Source organism: Caretta caretta, chromosome 11 (assembly GCF_965140235.1).
Source record: "Caretta caretta isolate rCarCar2 chromosome 11, rCarCar1.hap1, whole genome shotgun sequence".
Classification (NCBI taxonomy): Eukaryota; Metazoa; Chordata; order Testudines; family Cheloniidae; genus Caretta; species Caretta caretta.
Genome location: NC_134216.1, coordinates 11,691,443 through 11,706,919, shown reverse-complemented (window position 1 = coordinate 11,706,919; position 15,477 = coordinate 11,691,443). Strand labels below are relative to the sequence as shown.

Below are 15,477 nucleotides of genomic sequence, written 5' to 3'. Positions count from 1 at the left end.
TGTGCTATCTGCTCTTGGGAGTAAGACTCCTTTCCCTGGGATCTCTCCAATCCGTTTCTTTTCTGTGTACTGCCTGATTCCTGACTGCCTGCTCCTTTGATCCCTGGGACAGCGCGGCGGGCTGCCTGCTGTAGGGATCTCTGAGCTGCGGAGGAGGTGTGCGCTCTGGGCACGGAGCGCTCTCAGGTCAGGCAGCTGCATTCGTCTCCACTGCACACACACAGCTTCCCTTCTCCCCCCCTTGTAGGTCACCAACGTTTGTTGTCAAAAGTGCAGCAGCCTGTCTCTGAAACTTTCCCAGCGCGTGCACAAAACCCGCCTTCCCCAGCCCAGACCCATGCACACATTTCCTAATAAGGCTCCCGCTAACGCTGAGGCATTAACTGGCCCCATGTTTCTTGCTGTTCTGAGGGGCAGGGGAGCTTAAAAACCCCCACTTGGATGGTGCAATTGAGGAATTCTGCAGGAGGAGGAGGAGGAAGGGAACTGGCTAAAGTTCCCTCCGAGTCTCTCGCCCTCTGTCCCCCGGGAGGCTTCCTAGAGCAGCCGCGGCAGATCGCAGTGAGTAACAACGACCTCTTCGCTCATTCATTCCCCCGGCTCTCGCCGCTGCTCCTTCCGGAGCCACCCGTTCCTATTGCTGGCTGTGGAGAGACATTGTAAATTGCCCGGCGCCGGCGGTGAGCCAGGGAGCGGGTTGTGTCTGAGCAATTCCGCCGGGGGTAATGCTCCTCTGCCTGCAGACTCGGCCTTATTGGACATTACTTCTGCAAACAGGGCCCGCTTCAGCAGCAGCATGGGCGCACGCGGCGGAGCCCAGCTCTCCGGCTAACTGGGTGTGCTTTCAGCCGCTAGCAAGCCCTGCCTGAGATCCGGCCCGAGCTCGCTCTGAGCTCGGAGCTGCGTTGAAAGCTCTCGCATCTGAATGCGTGGTACTGCATGGCTTGATTTCCCTGCCCATGCAAACCAGCTTGCCCAGGGATTTATAAAGGGTTTGTGGGAGCGGGCTCGAAACCAGCCTGTGTGAAATGCACGGGCTGGATTTAGAGCGGGGGGGGGATGAAAACTTTCCTTTTCCCAGCCCTCCCCTCCCTAGCTCTGTGCGAGGGGCTGTTTGGAAGCGAGTCGCGAGGTGACAGTGAGGAGGAGAGACAACAGGAAGCGATATTGCAGAGCCTGAAGCTGTTTTCAGGGTAGCAGCCGTGTTAGTCTGTATCCGCAAAAAAGAAAAGGAGTACTTGTGGCACCTTAGAGACTAACCAATTTATTTGAGCATAAGCTTTCGTGAGCTACAGCATCCGATGAAGTGAGCTGTAGGTCACGAAAGCTCATGCTCAAATAAATTGGTTAGTCTCTAAGGTGCCACAAGACCTCCTTTTCTTGAAGCTGTTTTGCATCGCTTGGGATTTTGTGGACAGGGACTTTGCAACTAATTTGCTGAGCGAAGGTCAGAGCTCCTCCTTGGCTAACACACACTGCAGTGCTATTTATTTTTATATCGTCATCCTTCATACAAAGTAGCACATACTCCTAGAGCCACAGTCGGATTTTGTGAATAGCTTCTTTCATACTAAGTGTATTTCAAAAGGCTGCCCAGGGCTGATTTCTTTCTCAATCTGCCATTGTGCCGTTTAAGTGGTGCACTCAGGCGGGGGAATAAAGAGATGTGTTTCGCTGAGACTGGAGATGCTGAGGAAGAAAGGTGTTCCGGATGGCAGGAGCTGCAGGGAAGAAGGCTCTTGTGCCAAGTGTGGGGGAGGGAGGAAGACGACCACAGGGGCAAATCCTCATCTGGTGTAACACACCTTAGCTCTGTTGAAATAAAAAATGCATTGAAGTCAATGGAGCAAGGGTGATTTACCCCATCTGGGATCTGTCGCGGGATGTACCCTAGTACTAAGTGGGAGTGTTAGAAAAATACAGTTCATGCTCCAGCAGGCCCTGATGCAGACACACTGATGCACAAGAACTGGATACTTGAGTAGTCCTGCTGAAGTCAACAGGGACTTCTTGCATAAGTAGAGAAGCATGTACTTAAGCCCTTGGAAGATCGAAGTCTTGGTTTCCTACAAAATTATTAAGATCTCTCCAGCAATGGTGTGATCTCTGAAGTCCTTTCTCTTGCAAAACTCTCATAGGAGTTGTGTATCATTTGCTCAGGATAGATCTCAGAAACTAACACCTGGCTCTTTATTGGTTCTGGCCCTATATTTTTTGAGGAGGGTTTTTTGGTTTGGCTTTGTTTTTCTTATCAAAAGCTTTAGGGCTTCCCATGAAGTTCTGCATGAAAAAGGACTGCACGACTGAGCCCAGATTACCAGGAATTCATTATTTTGAAAAACAGGTAGTACAGCATATCCTCTCATCAATGATTAATTAAAAAAAAAACAAATGTCTTCTGTTTGCTAGCGGCAAAGACTTGTCTAGAGCAGATTTCAGAGGGTTGGGTTGTAATTACCACTGCAGCTACTTTCACTCAAACATCTTTTGGGTCTTTAAAATATAAAGTGTGTGCATTCAGATACATAGAAATGTTTCTTCCAATGTATACTTTGAATTTTTAAGAAATTTTTTTATTGTAATATTGTGGACTGTTAATGTAATTTTTATTGTGTTGCACAAAGCCCTGAGAGCCTCAACCAGGGTTAAATTCTATTGACCTCCTTCAGATATAATGCATAAATAGTGGTGGGAGGGAGTGGGATACTTAAAATTATTAGCTTGCTGGGGGGTGAAATTACTTCTCAGCACTCTAACTTCATGCCATAGAGTAGCACATTTGGAAATTCTTTTCCACTTAATCCTCGCACCTCCTGTCTGTGCACATCTGGCCATTAGCTTGGCATCACTTCCTGGATGGAAATGGGAATGGAACGGCATGAAATTGACTAGCAGAGTCTGGAGATCCCTGATGCAAAGATAGGTATATTCTCCCTCTAAACTATCTGTTCCTTGTTTGTAAAGTGCAAATCAGGTCCCCAGACCAAGTATTCTGGCTGGATGCAGGGAGATGCATAAGGAGAAATATTCCTTCCAAGGCTGAAGAGTGGTGGCAGAGTTGCTCCGGAGCCTTGAGTATGCCCTCTACAGGGGAAATGGCTGGAGGATAAATGCTGAATTGGGTTCCCCTTTACCCTGTCCCTAAATTCTTCTAAGCAAGGAGCCCCTGCTGAGCTGAGCTAAGTGACCTGCAAGGAGGTATACTCCTTCTGCAGTGGTTTTCCCCCAAAATTTGCCCTCTGCCCCTTGGTGGTGGAACCATGCTGGTCCCACCATTGGGACCCCTCTGGCCCTGGAGATAGGGGTAGACTTTGCACCTAAATGTTCAATAAATTCCCAGCCTTCAGATACATTTTCCTCCTCTGGTTTTCCCCACTGGTTGGATTATTACTGTATTTGCTAAACATACTTTGGTTTGCAGGGTTGAGATCTTTTCCCCTCCCACAGCTAGGAAACTTACAAATAACTGGTGGAGTCTAGGAGTGTCTTGTGAATTGGGAGGATATTTTTCTCTTAAGCTATAGTATATTTACTAGTAATTCTCTGTCACCTGGCATTTTTCTGTAATATTCAGTTTGATCCACCCCAATATTATGCTTACTGTTTCCTCCTTATCTCTATACAGGGAGAACTTTTAGAGCATTAGTTATTATCTGCATTTAAGTTTTACTGTAGAATACTCAGTATAACCTTTCCATAATGAACTCCTGCCTCAATGGAGTATGAACCTTATAGCTCATAGCTCAACCCTCTATCACTTGAGCTATAGGAGTAACTCCATTAGCTAGTACCAGTAGTAGGCTGTTTGCTACATGGGGATGTGATACACACGGTGCTAGTGTGGCTTACTGTAATAGTGCTTACTGCTTTCAGTGCAACTAGAACATGGTTTAAGGCACATCACAGCTAGGATATTATGTAAATGTGAGAGGCTCACTCCGGTTAATGTCCTTACCCTAATCTTTATGGGTCTTGTAGGGAAATCTCGAAGGGTCTGCTACCAAGGAAGTTTGCAACTTGATACTCTACTGTTACAAGCATTTGATGTGTCTCCCCCTAAGTGTACTTTGCCCCACTATATGATGCAAGAGAAAATGCGGGGAATGGTCTTGTGAGATTCCTCTGACTAGCCTGTGTAATGCTGAAGGTGAAAAAATTCCTTAACATGTGACTGTGTACCATTTGCTTAGGATAGACTCTTTATTGGTTCTGGCCCTGTTTTGGGAGGAGGTTTGGGTGGTGGTGGTTTGTTTTTCTTAGCAAGAGCTATAGGATTTCCTTTGGTCAGAGATTTTACTCTTAAGGCCAACCGAGAGCCCTAACCAAGACATGCAGGCTAAATGTGCAGTGCTAGAGAGATTATACATCAACAGTTACAAATGACTTTCAGAACCCTCCTAAAACTAATTGCAGATGCAAATAGGGTTGAGTATTTGGAGAGAGTTCCAAAACACTCAAGCTGGGAGTGATGGCATCAACAAGCACTTGGAGCTATGATGATGCAGGCTATACAATAAATATCTATAGATGGGTATATGCAGAGTTTTGGGCTCAGCTCATTAGAGAGATTGGGGCCAACATTTGTATTCTGAGCCCCTCTCTGCTCCACAAGGAGCTGTTAGCTGTTGTTCAGATTCAGGGATTTGGTTTGAGCCTTAGGGTGTCTCACAGTAGAGAACAGAGACAAGGTGGGTGAGGTAATATCTTTTACTGGACCAACTTCTGATGGTGAGAGAGGTGAGCTTTTGAGCTTACACAGTGGATCTGAAGAAGAGCGCTGTGTAAGCTTGAAAGGTCGTTTCTCTCACCAACAAAAGTTGGTCCAATAAAAGATATTACCTCACTCACCTTGTCTTGTTAATATCCTGGGACCAACATGGCATGTCTCATAGAAGAAAAGAGACCGGAGTAATCTGTAGTGAATGTATAGGCCAAGGCCACTGAATTTAGGCTATGCCTACACTTAAACTCTGCACCACTTTAGTGCTTCAGGGTAACCTCTTACTACAGCGGCAGAAGAGTTCTCGCATCACTGTCGTTAATCCACCTTGGAGAGGTGGTAATTAGGTTGACAGAAGAATTCTTCCATCAACCTACAGCTGTCTACACTGTGGGGTAGGTTGGCTTAACTACATTGCTTAGGGGTGTGAAATGTTCACATTGCTGAGCAACATAGCTGGGTTGACTTAATTTTTTAGTGTAGACTGGCCTCAGGTCCTTTTGATACCGTAGCTCTCAGACAAATTAAACACATCCTGTAGTGTGCAGCCTGCGGTCACACTATGGGGTCTTCTTAAATCTTGGCCTGGACTCTGCAATCATGGGTGGGACTGTGGACTACGGTACATAGTCTGTCTATAATAATATCTGCATATAAATGCCTCCCCAAATAGAATAAAATACTAACTGTGAACCCGTATCAAAGATGAGAATAAAGATGTTACTCGGCTGATTAATGAGTTGCTGAACATTAATTTCTGATTGCAAACTTGAAAGGCTGATTGATAACTTTAGGCATGGCTACACTTGCAGATGTAGAGCACTGTGAGTTAAACCAGCCTTCGGAGAGCGCAGTAGGGAAAGCGCTGCAGTGTGTCCACGCTGACAGCTGCAAGCGCACTGGCGTGGCCACATTTGCAGCACTTGCAGCGGCATTGGGAGCGGTGCATTATGGGCAGCTATCCCGCAGAGCCTCTCTTCCCATTCTGGCGCTGTGCCTTGTTGGAAGGGGGCGGGAGATGTGGGGCATTCTGGGTCCTGTCCCAACACCCCATGGTGCATCGGTTCAGATCCCAGCAATCCCTGTGCTTCCGTCCACATTTGGCGCCATCTTTCAACGTTTTTCGTACTGCGCGCTCCGTCTTCCCTTTCGGTCTGCGGGAATGGAGCCCGAACTGCTGAGGAATATGCTGATGAGTCTTGCCAGCACGTCCCGTGTGGCAGTCGAGTTACTCCTTAAGATCCAAACTGACAGTGAGGACTCCGACAATGATATTGATGTGAGTAACGCATATGACACGACACTGCTTGTGGCATTCACGAACATGCTCACCACTGTGGAACGCTGCTTTTGGGCTTGGGAAACAAGCACTGAGTGGTGGGATCACATCGTCATGCAAGTCTGGGATGATGAGCAGTGGCTGCAGAACTTTCGGATGAGAAAAGCCATTTTCATGGGACTGTGTGAGGTCCAGCACCTCGCCATTGCTCCATACTGGGGATCACCTGGCACGTGGAGGCCTGGTCACCTGGAAAGATTCACTGAGAGCACTCCACACCTGGCTGAGCAAACAGGAAGGGGATTTTCAAAATTTCCAGAGAATTTAAAGGGCAGATCTGACGGTTGGTCACCTGAGGGCAGGTCAGTAGAGTTCAAAGTGATGACCAGAGTGGCTAGAACAGACATTGTGGGACACTTCTGGAGGCCGATCAAAGTGCATTAACAGACCAGGGCATCCACAGTGGTGCTCTGGCGCTCCACTGGGGGCGCATCAAGCATTATTCCACTCGCTGAAGTGGATTACCAGGAGCGCTCTAGCCGTGGAGTCCGGGCACTCTACGTGCCTTGCCAGTGTGGATGCGTCGTGAGTTAGGGCATCCAGGGCTGCTTTAATGCTCTAACTCGCAAGTGTAGCCAAGCCCTTTGTTCATAAAACAGGCATAAGGTACCAAGTGAGACATTTGTCTTTTAATGAGCTAAATCTTCAGTTCTGATGCAGGCAAACTCCCATTTAAATTAGTGGAAATCTTGGCTAAGTTTTGTGTGTTCATAATTATTTATCAACTGTTTCTGCCTCTCGAGATTCTCAGGGACTGCTGTTTCTCTCTCTCTCTCTCACAGTGATGGAGTTGCATGGATGTAAGTGAGAGTAGAATCAAGCCCTTAATTAACAATTGAGGGCCTGATTCTCAGAGATTAGAAGTCAATGGGAGACACAGCTGCAACCCTGAAAATTAAATTTTGGAATAAATTTAGCTTGCACTTCTGTAGAGGGGGAGATTCAGTGAGAAACTTTCTCTCAGCGATTTATTAACTGAGTCTTTTCAGGTTTACTGGAATTTAAAATGTGAGCCTAATCTACCTTTTGTTCATCCAGCTCACAGGATTTAAGGTTTTAAGAGGGTCTACAGAAGCTTCTCCTTCAAACTGCTTATTTAATTAAAGCGGCTTTGTGCATTATTTACATCTGAATCCCTCATGTATCAGAGAATCTTCCATTTGAGGGAACAGTGTTTTAGGGATAAACATCTTGAAAGGTGTCTGGTCAGTGCTTCATTGTGAATAGAATCAAGAAAAAGAAATAGACATTTGGGCCATAATTTTGAAACTCGAATGCCTACAGATTGGCACCCGCATCTGTATTTAGACACCTCCGTAGCAGTTGCTTGAGTTTCTGAGATGCTGACTTAAATGGGAATTAGGCATACTCGGCAACTCTGAAAATCACAGGTGCCTAAATGTGGATTAAGGTGCATGTGCTTAGACACCCAAACTGCGGGAACTTTGGCCTTAAAAGCAAGCTGTCACTGGCTTCCATGGGAATTCTTCAGAATAAGCACACAGAGGATCAGACTCCTCATATGATGGTATTGGTTATGCTTTAATAGTTCAGGAAATATAGGCTGGAGGCTGCAATCTTCTTCCCCCCCCCCCTTTTCCAGGGTGGATTTGATTTAAATCACTAGTCAGGAAGACTCAATTCGGTCATGGATTTCTACATAAAAGTGCATTCTTGTTGGTTGTTATAACCTTAATGTATATTCTTCACAACTCAGAGATAGATGTAGGTTTCATTTTTAGAAGGTACACACCATACAATTTTAAAGTGATTTATTTTGAAAACTTTTCAGATTAGTTTTACAGCCATATCAGAAAATGAATGATAGTTTGGTTATTTCATTTACCAAAAGTAATTGAAGCAAATATTTATGAAGTCATTGGGAGGTGAACGATCTCCAATTCAACAAGTTAATCATTAATATTTGGAGGATTTTCTTGCCATGCTGTATTAGGAGGAGACCATCACCAGACAGACATTTACATTGTTTTATTTAACTAAAACAACAACATTATATATTCTAGATTTTTTTTCTTCAACAGCAAACATATAATATTTTAGTTAAACATTCAAGTTTTTTAAAATCAGGTTTGTTTTTGTTAAAATTGTTTTTAACTAAAATAGTTCAAATAAAACAACAAAAATTAAATTGACTATGTCAGCCAGGTCAACATGAGAAACTTAAAATATTGGCTTCTGCAGCTAACTCAGTCGTCTTCACCTTCATTTTGTTGTTTGTTCATAATCTGGAAAAGGAAAAACAAGCTTTTCTGCTTTTTCAGGTCCCAAACAATTTCTCAATTTGGAATGAATTAGTCCAAAGGAAAAAAATATTCTTTCGACACCGGCAGAAGAAGCTACTGGTGTTAAAAGTGAGATTATCACTTCAACAGTGTCTGAATCCAAGTGCTTAAGTGACATCCACCAGTTCACTGGTGTGACTTTCTTAAAACATCATCAGCAAACCTATATTTCTTGAATGGTTCATCCTTAGTTTTGAAGTTTATTACGGTTGGCATTATGGAGGGATGATTTGCTGGATGTCCATGACATCACCAGCTCCTCTTCTTCAGCAGTTAAGGTTTGACCCTGGTACCAAGTACTGAGGATATTTGCAAGAAAATGAGCTGGAGAGAGTGCTTGTCCCATTTGTTTTTTTTTAATGCTTGTAATTTAAATCTGTCATTGCATATTTCTCTTTATAAGATCTCACTCAGTTCCTTCCAAATTTCAACAGCATCAGCAATAAAACAGCTATTTCCCTGCATTTTGTTCAAGGCAACAGAAATAGTCTCCAGGGTACTCCGCATGTGTTCAACATTTCTCTTAGGCCCAGTGTTGAGAACTTTGGCTGTGACAGTGCCATCTTTTTTTTTTTTTTCCATGATTTTGTTCACAAACTGTCATCAGATTAGGCCAGTTCTTGATATAGTGCTCAAAACAGTCCACTACTGCGTTCTATCTCATGTCTTGTGAGAGTCTTAGCTTGGTTCCTCCCACTTTTTTCAGAGCAGCTGCTGCAAAGTGGTTGTTACAGAAGTATTTTGCAATTTCAACAAAATTAGCCTTTATTTCTGGAACACTGAAGTCTTTGGCTAGGAGGTGCATCAAATGAGCACTACAACCGTATGTTATTACCTTGGGACTCTCCATTCTCTTCAAAATAATTTCTTCTCATTTTGGATACATTTGCAGCATTGTCTGTGATCAAGCTGCATACTAGACATTTGAAAATTTTTTCAGTATGTTATGGTTTTACTGCTATTTCTTGTAAGCTTTCTGCTGTGTGTACATTTCCTGATGTATCAGTTGTTTCTGAAAGGAAGGCATTCCCTTCTTCTGTTGTCACACAAGCACATACAACAGGATCATTGTGGACATTACTCCACCCATCAAGACTCAGGTTAACAGCTTTACCCTCTAGACTTTTTGCACCCTGCTCGATTTCTCTCTCATACACTTTATTCAGCAATTTGCATGCGACATCTGCTCTGTTGAGTGGACTGTATCCTGGTCTTAATGACTAAAACGTGTTAACGAAGTATGGGTTCTCAATCATACGGAAAGGAGAGTTTGTTGCATAAACCGGGCAATTTTTTTTAATCAATTACCTATTTTTGTAATCTGCCGGTTCTTATCTGCGGTTGTTTCTGGGTGATGGAGATTTTATTTCTTTTTGCTACAGGTAATATACTGTGGCTATGTGACAGAAACACTATCATTGGCAGATAACTTGTTTGTCTCTAAGGTGCCACAAGTACTCCTTTTCTTTTTGCAGATACAGACTAACACGGCTGCTACTCTGAAACCTTTGAAACTATAGAAAATGATGGTGATCTTGAAGGTGGATAGTCTTCAGAATCCTGTATGTTGAGGATGGATTCTCCTAAACAATAATTAAATAACAGCATTGACTTATTTTATTACCATACTGCTCATTTAGTATTACTCATGGCATTCACTGACACTCAGTACTGCTTTTAAGATGAAATTGTAAAAGGAAGATCTGCCTGTTTCAGCTACTTATTTTTTATCACAACTGCATCTAAAATGATAGTACCATAGAGTAACAACTATATTTTTTGCTCAAACCTGAGAATTCAAGAATAGTCCAGAAGGAAGACAGGCAGTCCTTAAGAAAGAAGTATGAAATAAAAAAGTTTACCAACCTGAAGATCCTGCATGTTCAGACATGCTCCTTTCATCATCTTCAACGCAGCTTCCTCTTGAGAAGGAACACTGAGCTGTAGCTCACGAAAGCTCATGCTCAAATAAATTGGTTAGTCTCTAAGGTGCCACAAGTACTCCTTTTCTTTTTGCGAATACAGACTAACACGGCTGTTCCTCTGAAACTTCTCATGATGTTGTTTCATCCGGGCAATCAGGCCTTGCATTTCTTTGTTACGCTGTTTTGCATTTTGCACGCATGCCTGTCTTACTCACAGGTAGAGGAACATCATTAAAATATTCCCAGACTGGGTCTCTTTTACGGATTGCTGCCATTCTAGATTATCCCTTTTAGTGAGAGAATGGTATGGTAGAATCTCAAATCAATGAAGGCTACACTCAGAAAGACCTCAAGACTTCTGGAATATGCTGCTCAAACAGTTTCACTTTTGTTTCTACTGCCTGTCCCTCCCTTCTCACATTTATCTCCAGACTTCTTCTCCTTGTCCAGATCTGTTCCGCCCACAACAATCTTCTATTCAGTGAACTTTCTGAAACTTTGCACTTTTAGAGAGAGGTAAGGGGTTGACTCTGTTTACAAAATTGCAGAGGGACAATAGGGTTGAGGTCTGTTATGTCTCACCTCTATATATTTATTTATTTTAAAACTTTTTGCTGTTAACAAGCATTGTTACCTCTGGGGAGACACAACCACAGTTTGAGAACTGCAAAACTAGACCTCTCTGATGGTATCTTCTAGACTGAGCACTGAGTCCCATTGGGTAGATAGAAAGATTAACCTAAATAATCTATACAGAAGCCTGTGGAACCCCATAAGAGTGGGTCCCTAATCCATGAACTATTGGCACTCATTTTCAAAACTTTTCTTAAACATTACATGAATATATTGTCTCATACTATAGAATTAGAATTTATAATCCCTATTCCATGATGAGATATCTTTGAGCTACAATGTATCTTAATTAAAACTATGTTTAGACAGGTTTTTTCCTCAAAAAGCATTTTATTGAAAACATTTGATTATTTTTTTAAAAATCATTGATTTTTATCCATCCTGCCCCCTTCCCCAAATTTATGGTTTATAATTTCAAGCATCAAGTTGTCTTCTGAATGAAAGCAATGAGATGCATCTCTTGCCAAATGCAGTTAAGTGCTTAGTATTACACTGCACATTCAGAGTACTCTCTTACTGAATCCCTTTCCCCTTCAGTTTGCTGCCACATGTTTTTGTATAATGACCCCAATATTGCTAAATTTCATTGCGCTGTGTCTGTTCTTTCAAAGCTGTAGAGATAAGGCCAGCAAGCAAACTGCTGTTCTTTCACGAGCAGTTGTTTTGACCCTGTCACCTCTTCTGTAATTGTATTGAATATGTTTGCTTGCCAAATATTTATTTGCACTTGTGCGATATTAATTCTTCAGCCAAGAAGTGCCTTTTGAGTGCATGGGGTTTGACTGGTTCTGAGGGCCGATGGTGCTTTCAGAATTACTATGCCATACTTGCTGATATAGTTGATGTGCCACAGGATTCAGAATGCTCATTGACTGCTGGTTTTCAGTTACTTGTTATACTATTAAAAAAAAAAAAAGGGCAATTAAAATAAGCCCTCCCCATCTATCCCGATTGTCGTTCATTCCGGAATAACATAATCTGTGTAAGGAAGAGGAAAGGTGGTTAAAATCCACAGGAACCCTACTCAGGGCTGTGCCTTAACTGTGTAATCTAGACCCTGGTTGAGAGCCATGCCAGTTAATTCTGTCTCTCAGGCTTCTGGCAAGCTGTCGGGATCATGATTCGCTGTTTCTTGTATGATTTACATTAATAAAGATGGGCCGATACCAGGTTTGTGTGGGATGAAGGGAGTCCATCATAATGGGGGACAGTTGAGAAGAATGAGCAGGACGGTGTCTTTTTTTTTTTGGTATAGTCTGTCTTGATGTTGGGCCAAATTCAGAAGTCCTCACTCAATTTTGCCTCAGTCCTATGACCTGCTTAGGCAAAACTCTCACTGGCGTCATTGGGAGATTTACCTGAGTAGTGCCTTAGGCAAAGCTGAAGGTACGTTTCAGGATTAGGCTACTCTAGAATGAACTAAGCACATCACACAGAAACTGACCCAGCAAATATTACTATTGAGGAAGTCTATGTACAATGGTCCTTGATCACCTCTAAATTCAGTCCGTTACATCACTATTATTGCTCATTGTCATAATGATCAGTGAAATATGATGAATATCTTGTTGTACCTGGTATCGGGGTAGCCATGTTAGTCTGTATCCACAAAAACAAGGAGTCCGGTGGCACCTTAAAGACTAACAGATTTATTTGGGCATAAGCTTTCGTGGGTAAAAAACCACTTCTTCAGATGCATGGAGTGAATTACAGATGCAGGCATTATATAGTGACACCTGGCTGGATTTAAGGGAGGCCAATGGCCCTGTTTAGAATAATACTGTTACCAAGCTCTTATATTGTATAGTGCAGTGGTTCTCAACCAGGGATATGCGTACCCCGGGGGTACCAGAGGTCTTCCAGGGGGTGCATCGACTCATCTAGATATTTCCCAGTTTTACAACAGGCTACATAAAAAGCACTATCAAAATCAGTCCAAACTAAAATTTCATACAGACAATGACTTATTTATACTGCTCTATATACTATACACTGAAATGTAAATACAATATTTATATTCCAGTTGGTTTATTTTATAATTATATGATAAAAATGAGAACGTAAGCAAGTTTTCAGTAATAGTGTGCTGTGACACTTGTATTTTTATAAGCAAGTAGTTTTTAAGTGTGAGGTGAAACTTGGGGGCACACAAGACAAATCAGACTCCTGAAAGGGGTACAGTAGTCTGGAAAGGTTGAGTGCCACTGATACTGTGCTTTTCTTCTGAAAGCACCTTACAAAGGAGGATTAGTGTCATGTATTCCCATTTTATAGATGTGGAAACTAAGTCATACAGAAGTAAAATGGCTTGTCCAAGATCACACAGCAGATTAGTAACTGCAGAGCTGGAAGATCTCCTGACACCCAGACCCGTACCCTATCTGTTGGACCATAATGTTTCCCAGTATCCACAGGCTACTTAATTCAGCTAATCATCTAGAGAATCTAGAACACAAAGAATTGGAAAGTAGAAAAGGCTGGGAATGTTGAACGTTCAACATAAAAAGAGAATGCAATTTTCAGGCTTTACCTCTCTCATATCAAGCACTTCCTGAAATTAGAATTCTCAAGGTTCCTATACATAATCATGCTATAGTGCTCCTAATGGGAAGCTATTTAGCATAACAATGGAGGTGTAGTCATTGATGATGTTGGAGGAAACAGAACTAATATAGCATATGTATTTTTTTTTCTCATAAAGCTAGTAAACTGTCAAGGACTTATCCGTTCTTGTCATAAACTGTTCTGTGACAAACAAAACTAATGATGTAGCTTTTCAGTGCTTTTTGTGTGTTGGTTAGTTTTATTACATGGGAAACACTAAAGTGTATAAAGTTTGTGGAGATACAGATTTTAATAGCTGATGGATTAGGAATCTTTGTCAAACACTTCTTGTTTTTTGCTCTGTCTATGATACAGAGAAAGTTTTACAACAAACCAAGAGGCAAAAATAACTTCTGGAGCCCTGGAAGGAAGTTTGTTAAGTTACTATGAAGCTACACATAAGCCAGGACAAAGATTTCATAGTCTTAAAGAGGAGCTCCTTATAAATGGAGCTTTTATATGCTATCTTTTCCTGCCAGGTTCTGTTTTATCCCACAAGACCGGAAATACAACTTTGCTGATTTTTGATGAGGTATGTAACTTGCTGTCCTCTAAGACAGTTTCAGCTACGTTTGACCAGAATGAAGTGGTTCGAGATGATTGAGTGGACTGAAAAATCCTGTTTTCCTATAATGATAGGATTTCTGGATGTCTTTATTGATGTCTGTAGTTTATTCCTTTAAAAAAAAAAGGAATTGAAGCTCTTCCACCAATATGGAATCATTCAGTGGTTTTTCCTCTCTCCAAATAACTATAATTTAGTTTAGTCTAAGCTGTTGTATTTCCTTTCTTTGCGGGCCCCCCCCCCGCCACGTTGGCCTTCCATAAACTTGCCCATTTTCTTAGTCTATAATAAAATGGGTTAAACAAAAATTGAACGCAGAGGCTGCGTGTGTGTGTGTGCGGGGGGCGGGGACCCAACCCAACCCATGTTTTTGAAAATGGGCGGATATGCACAGTTATCATTAGAGTCTCTCTGAGACAATGGCCAGAGTGGGAAATTACTCTGTCTGTGGAATAACGTTAATCTGCATACTCCTGTGGTAAATCATGTGGCAAACTTTAGATTGGTTGGCAGGTTGACCCCCTGCCAACCTTGAAGGATTTTGGTAAAAGCTTGGCATCATGAAGAGTTCATGCAATATTGAGCCTAACAGAGAAATAGATTGTGACCTGTAGCATCTGGTACTGCGGCCTGGTTCACCTGGTACTGCAATCTAGATCACCAATCTCTTTCAGTGTTTGTTTGTTTGATTTTTAGTCTATATTTAGTAGTAGTCTGGATTGCTGCTGCATTGGAAAATTGCTTCTTTTGCTAATATGATGAGTAGACTGTCCTTTCCACAGGAAAGCAGGTAAAGATCAAAGGAGTATTTCTGATAGTATCATACATTTTAACTGCATGGCAGTCATTGATTAGTACTGTAATACTGTGTGGGAGCCATTGATTCATATGGTTAAGAACAATCTCTGTGTAATGCTATTCAAGGAAACCCATAATCTTGCACATACTCTCCCCCCTCCCCTCTCTATGTGCAAGATTATGAGTTTCCTTGAATAGCATTACACAGAGACTGTTCTTAACCATATAAACCAATGGCTGCCACACAGTATTACAGTACTAATCAATGACTGACTGCCATGCAGTAAAAATGTATCATGCAATCAGAAACACCGATATATACTCTCACACACAGTATATAATACATATTTTGCATTTATGTGGTAGTTCCATTGGAGGACCTCTTAAGACTTTACAAATTAGTTAATTAGTGCTATAACATTCTGAGAAGCAGGTGAGCTTTGTTTGTTCATATTTTACAGAAGTGGAAACAGCCAGAAAGTGGTTTCCCTATGGTTACACAAGAAGTCTCTGGACACAGCTACAAATAGAGAACCCTGGTGTTCCTGATAAACATTCCTGTGCAGTAACCACAAGACCATTCTTCCTCC

General features: G+C 42.2%; 1 protein-coding gene across 3 annotated transcripts in view; it reads left to right on the top strand.

Moving 5' to 3' along the window:
- Nucleotides 1–214: 214 nt before the first annotated feature.
- Nucleotides 215–15,477, top strand: part of MYLK (myosin light chain kinase) — a 335,337-nt gene continuing 320,074 nt past the window's right edge. For 2 of the 3 annotated variants that reach the window (XM_048869056.2, XM_048869054.2), the window contains exon 1: nt 215–561. The gene's annotated coding sequence lies outside the window, so the exon portion shown is untranslated. The remainder of the gene's footprint in view (nt 562–15,477) is intronic. The other variant, XM_048869057.2, reaches the window with a different exon arrangement.